We start from the raw sequence: 6,374 nt of genomic DNA, 5'->3' as shown, positions 1-6,374 counted from the left end.
TTATCTGTGGACTTAATACTTAGATGAGTATGTATTTTGGTATTTTTTTATGCTTTCTGATTGCCTTCAGGTACATGTGATCAGGAAATGGGCTTCCCTTTTCACTATTATTCTTGAGAAATTTCAAGATACCACTGTTGGTCGTTTTGACGTAATTTAGGATTTAATTTTCAGCTTATTTCCTCTTCTGTCTGCTTGTTCTGCTCCACAATCCCCGTTCAGTTCTTTTTTCTAGTTGGAAACAGTTCAGGGCTGGCCATGGCCATTTGGTTTTAATTGAGAACTGTCTGTTTAAATTTCTAGGAGATTTATGTGCATGCGTAGTAGATCCCTCCGAGGGTGGGGCTGGGGTGCCCACTAGCTCAGGCACCCCTATAGTCACCAGAATGGAGGTGCACAGACAGCAAGGGACCAATGAATAGCTACCAAAAGAAAAAAAATGTCCACACCTTTATGTCAGCAGTTCTGCCAGGCATATATGGCCGCTCCTATGGTTTCACCCAAGATGGCGGCTCCTGGAGCAGCTGAGCACCCTGGACTAGAAAGAAATCGATTTCTTGCTTCTGCCACAAATTCCCCAGCTGTAAGCCTTCCAACCTTTTGAATATTCCTTTATATGTGGTTCAGAGTTCTGGGACCATCCCCTCAGCCTGATTAATCGGGTATTCTGTGTCGTTGTTGGTGGAGCTCTTCACTGCACTTCCACCTGATCTGCTGTCTTATTTGTTCCTCATAAATAACATTTTTTGCATATCACTAGTGAAATTAGTTAATTTAAACAAATTAAGGGAGAAAATATAAATAAAATATTTGCACCAACCAAGTAACCAACTGATATTTGTATTTGAAATGGTTACACATTCATGTAAAAGGCAGGGCAGAAATATAAAAATCTAGAGTGTGAATATTAAGGAAACAGAAAAATAGTAAAATAAGGTGGAAACACTATTTTTCACTAATAAAGTAAAGGACCTCTGGTAGCGTAGTGGTTACGAATCTGGCTGTGAACCTCAAGGTCAGCAGTTTGAAACTACCAGCTATCCTGCTTGAGAAAGATGAGGCTTTCTGCTCCCGTGAAGATTTACAGTTTCAGAAACCCTGTACAGGGTTGCTATGCTTCGGAACTGACTCCATGGCACATAACCACCACCCAAATCACTTTACAGTGCTTCAAGAATTGTTTGGTTACTCCCCCCACCCCCAGTAGTTATGGGGTTTATTAGGGAATTTAAAGATTATGATACAGGATTGGAAAATGCTCAGGACACAGTTGTTTCGGTCAGCTGCTGATAAATGCCCATAGCACACATCACTCCACCATGGATGACAGCCTGAAGGCACAGGGCATTAACTCTATGGCTCAGCAAACCTAGTTGACCCACTTAAATGCGTGGATGTAGCCACTCTATAAGTAAGCTTCCTGCCCAAAGTCACTCAGCTTTACTTGCTCCCTGGGAAAAAATTGTCTTGTTTTTCTGTCATGTCACTTTTTATTTGTAGGTATATTCTGTATGATGTGGTAATCCTGGAAATGATTTTAGGTTACATTTAAAATTCACTTTCATCAGCCTGCTTCTTTCTTCCTTGGTTTCTGGATTTTTATTTATTAACTTTTTGAGATGTAGGTGAAAAACGTACAGAGCAAATCAGTTTATTTGCATTTTGTTTCATTGATTACAATCACTTTTTATTTAGGTTTTATGAAACTTTTTGAGAATATGAATTTTGTGAAAAGAACATTAATAATTATACAGTAATAGAAAAGATGAAAGGACTTTCAAAGATTTTATATTTTAAATGCCATTAAATTTCAGGTCTACAGCAAAAAAGCATCTCATACTGTATTCTTTACTAATGCTTTGACAAGCCCTAGTGGTGCAGTAATGAAGTGCTTAGCTGCCACTGAAAGGTGGGTCTTTGGAACCCACCAACCACTCTGTGATAAAAAGATGTGGCAGAGTGCTTCTGTAAAGATTACAGCTTTGGAAACTCTGTGAAGCAGATATTTTGTGTTCTGTAAAGTCATTATGAAGGAGCTCTCGTAGTGTAGTGGTTACAAATCGGGCTGTGAACCGCAAGGTAAGCAGTTCGAAACTACCAGCTGCTCCGCGGGAGAAAGATGAGGTATTCTTCTCCCTTAAAGATTTACAGCCTCGGAAACCTTGTTCAGGGTCGCTATGGGTCGGAACCTACTCGACTGCAGTTAACAACAACAGAGTCATTATGAATCGATTCCATTCCACAGCCTTTTTTTTTTAGTGTTTAAAAAGTTGTTTTTCATGTGGCCACTAGATGGCACATGGAGGCCAGCTATGTAGAAAGAGTGCTTCATCTGTTAATACGAAGACGCGGCTGAGTCACAAATTAAACTCCAGAATGGAGGTATTTGGGTCTACAAAGATTGTTGTTGTGTGCCTTCGAGTCGGTTGCCTGTGAGCCTGTTTAGGGTTTCCAAGGTACAGCTGGTGGGTTTGAACTGATAACCTTGTGGTTCACAGTCCAGTGCTGATCCTACAGTGCCATCAGGAATCTAAAAGATTAGAAGGTACCATTAAATATTTACCAGGTATGCACATCAGCCTTTGGGTTGAATGTGAGGCTTCAGTTGGCATCATTCCCCAATCTAAGATATAATGAGCAGATTGTGCGATTGAAGATGAGTTTATTATGATATATCTATACAAAGGAGCTCTGGTATTGGGCTGCTAACCTCAAGTTCTGCAGTTCGAAACTACCAGCAGTTCCGCAGGACGAGGAGGCTTTCTGTTCCCTAAAGATTTACAGCCTCGGAAACCCTGTACAGGGTCTCTATGGGTCGGAACCGAATCCACGGTACTTAACAACAACAAAAATATGAAAATAAATGGAATAAAGACCAGTTTACAAAACAGTTACTGTTAAAATTGTAAGTGTTAAAATGATAAATCTTTATTTACAAAATAAAAGTTATTTGTATTAGACTTTGAAAATAATAGCCCCAATGGAGTCCTGGTGTGGTGCTATGGGCTAATGCTCTGGACTGCAAAGTCGTTTGAACCACAAGGTCAGTGGTTCAAGCTCACCAGCCGCTCCCTCTATAGGGTCGCTATGGGTTGGAATTGACTTGATGGCACTTAACAACAGTTTCAGGCTCTTTTTCATAGTTTTCTTACTGGCATTTCCCACCTTTCCCTTCTCTCTCTTTTTAAAAAAGTGCTATTTATTTGACATTTCGTATATTTTCTGGTTTCTAGTCACTGGATCAGTAATTACAATAGCCATCTCCCAAATCTGAAAATAGTTAGTGACGGCTGCAGCTGAAATGGTCAAATAACAAAATAAAATTGCACAATTTTTCCTTAAAATTTTCTTAATGTAATGCGTCATTAAAAAAAAAAAGTTAATTGCTGAAAAACAGAAACCCTTTTGTTTTTCATATCTCAAACTAAACATTAAACTTATCTGAGGGTGAACTAGGGCTGTTTAATAAATATTGAATACCATACAAAAACCTTTATGAGTCTTATTTTGTTACAAAGGTCCAAAAATACTTTAACTTTTTAGTTGGCTTGGAAATTTGGGAAAAAATGAGGACCAGATTCAGGACAGGGGTGCACTGGTGAAATAAAACAAGAAGGCAGAGTGAGGACTTTCTGTCAATTATGGGCCCCCCTGTGGAGAAGAAAACAGAGAATAGAGGACCCTGGTTTAAAACAGAAAAAAATACTGGTTTTCTGGGTTTTGTTGTAGCTGTTTAACTTGGTTGTGTGTCGGGGTAGGCCCATTGGGGCAGTAGTGGCTGCAGAGTAGGGTCCTCACTGGAACACGTAGATACATGACTGTGGGGTATATACAGGTAACCAGGAATGAGCCATCAATGACCAGGATCTGTTACTATTGTGACATCAATGTGAGAACAAACTCTCCACTAACATATAAAGAAATTTAAATGCCTTAGTTCATGCCAGAAAGCCTACAAAATTAATTGCCTGATTTCCTTGAGGTGGAGCTACAAACGTTTGGATGGGAAGTCGGGCCTTGCATGGTCCAAGATCTAACTTGCATGGTCGAAGATCTGAGGACTAACTGGAGGATTCAGGGGCTGCCCGCAAGAAAGGTGTGGTTGTCTCAGCAAAGCAGTCCCTTGGAACAGGACACTGGGACAGGAAGCAGCCCACTAAGTCAGGCTCAGAATCTACAGTCTTTGGAGAAAGTAGCAGCTCTCCAGAGGCCACTTGGGAGTGTAGAATTTCATTCCACAGACCATCTAGTCTGGTAAAGCCACACAGATCTCTAGAACTAATTCCAGGAACTCCCCAAAGGGCAAGAGTTTCAAGTCACACTGACAGACTGCAGAACTAAGAGAATGGACAATTCTTCTATCCTTTCTGGATGTGCCAGAAGAAAGGTATCAGCACACCTGTGCATACAGAGAGCCTGTGATAACAGTGACAGCTAGGTAGGTGAACACAGAGTGTGAGATGTCTATTGTGTACAGACAGTAGGGCTCCCAGGCCTTTGGGGACACAGGGATGAGAGCTGTCTCTATCAGGTCATAGAGGTCCCCTTACAATGAAGTGTGCTCCTAGAGCTGAGTGAGTGCTGGTGAGATTTGGTATTACCATTAGCTTGCTCTTGGTCATCTTGGTGTTGCCTTTTGTAGACTCTATAGTCTCAGGGTCTATGAGTTCTTGAGATCAAAATAAATAGCATTCAATGCATTCTTGGTCACTTCTGCTCCTGTCCAGGTATCAAAGATCACAAAACCAACAGGGCTATTAGGGACCTTGAATAGGAATTCTGGTAGCACAGTGGGTAAGAATTTAGCTTAGCTGCTATGTGGCAATCAGCTTCAGTAAAGATTTCAGCCTTGGAAACTATGGGGCAGCTCTACTGTGTCCTATAAATTTAATGTGAGTCAGAATCAACTTGACAGCAGTGAAAATACTTTCAAGTTCTCTGAGACTGTATTGACTCTAAGTGCTTTCAAAGGAAAGTATTTGTAGTGTTTACTCAAGCAGTATGTTATAAACTTTTCCTACCTTGGAACTCAAGAGTTACCTTGAAAACCCGATTAACTTCCACAACACTGTGTACTGCATTGAAGCATCTGTGTGCTACTTTTTTCAGTCAAACAATGTACTAGGGATCTTTGTACACATGATAGTCTTGCAAACATGGACACTGTCTTGAATCCATCTGCTCACTGAGGTTTTCAAAGTACATCTTGTGTGACAAGGGCGATAAAATTCCCAATACACTCTTGGAGAAAATACCACACAGATTCTCCCAGACAAGGACATGAATTCAAAAGACTTACCAAGCTTTTTCAATGTATATCACACATAATAAGGACCCAATTTTCAGAGGAATTTTGAATTTGGGGAGAGAGGCAAGCAGCAGGGAAAAGTAGATAGTCAAAACTCAACCAGTCAATACTGAGTCATTTGTAGTAAGAATATCACATCTTTCACCGTCTCTGACTAGCCTCTTTAGCCACAAGGACCACTGACTTCTGTGAACTGCAGGAATTACTCTAGTAAAGGAGTCCGCTTCCTTAGCCACCACAACTCCTGCCTGTGCTAAGGAACATTATCCCAAGCTCCCACTCCAAAATCAAGAAGGCACACTTCATGGATGGAGCCAGCTTCTCTCTGTCTTGGTTGCTGTCAGTTTCTAGGCTGCTGAGAATTGCTACAGAATGTTTCCTGCAGTGGAGCCTGATCTCACAGACAGAATTTCAATGGCTGTACACAGTTGTTGTTGTTAGGTGCCATCGTGTCGGCACCAACTCGTAGCGACCTTATGCACAGCAGAACAAAACAATGTCTGATCCTGGGCCAACCTCACTACTGTTGCCACGCTTGAGTCCATCGATGCTGACACCTGGCCAATCCATCTTGTTGGGGGTCTTCCTCTTTTTCTCTGACCCTCCATCTTACCAAAAATGATATCCTTCTCCAGTGACTGTTCCCTCCTAACAATATGTCCAAAGTATGAGAAATGAAGTTTGGCCATCTTCTTCCAAAACAGATCTATCGGTTCTTTTGGCAGCTCATGGCACTTTTAGTATTCTCCTCCAACACCACAACTCAAAGGCATCACTTCTTCTATGGTTTTCCTTATTCACTGTCCAGCTTTCGCATGCATGTGAGGTTATTGAAAATACCATGGCTTAGGTCATGTGCACCTTAGTCCTCAAGCTGATATCTTTGCTCTTCAACACTTTAAAAAGGTCTTGTGCAGCAGATTTGCCTGTACACAGTAGACACTCTGTAACATGTTGTTGTCAAGTGCTGTTGAGTTGGTTCTGATCCATAGTGACCCTGTATGGGATTTTCGAAGAGCAGCTGGTGAACTTGAACCATCAACTTTGCTGTTCAAAGCAAGTTTGC

Source organism: Chrysochloris asiatica, unplaced genomic scaffold, assembly GCF_000296735.1.
Source record: "Chrysochloris asiatica unplaced genomic scaffold, ChrAsi1.0 scaffold00176, whole genome shotgun sequence".
NCBI classification, from domain to species: domain Eukaryota; kingdom Metazoa; phylum Chordata; class Mammalia; order Afrosoricida; family Chrysochloridae; genus Chrysochloris; species Chrysochloris asiatica.
This window is presented reverse-complemented; position numbering follows the sequence as displayed.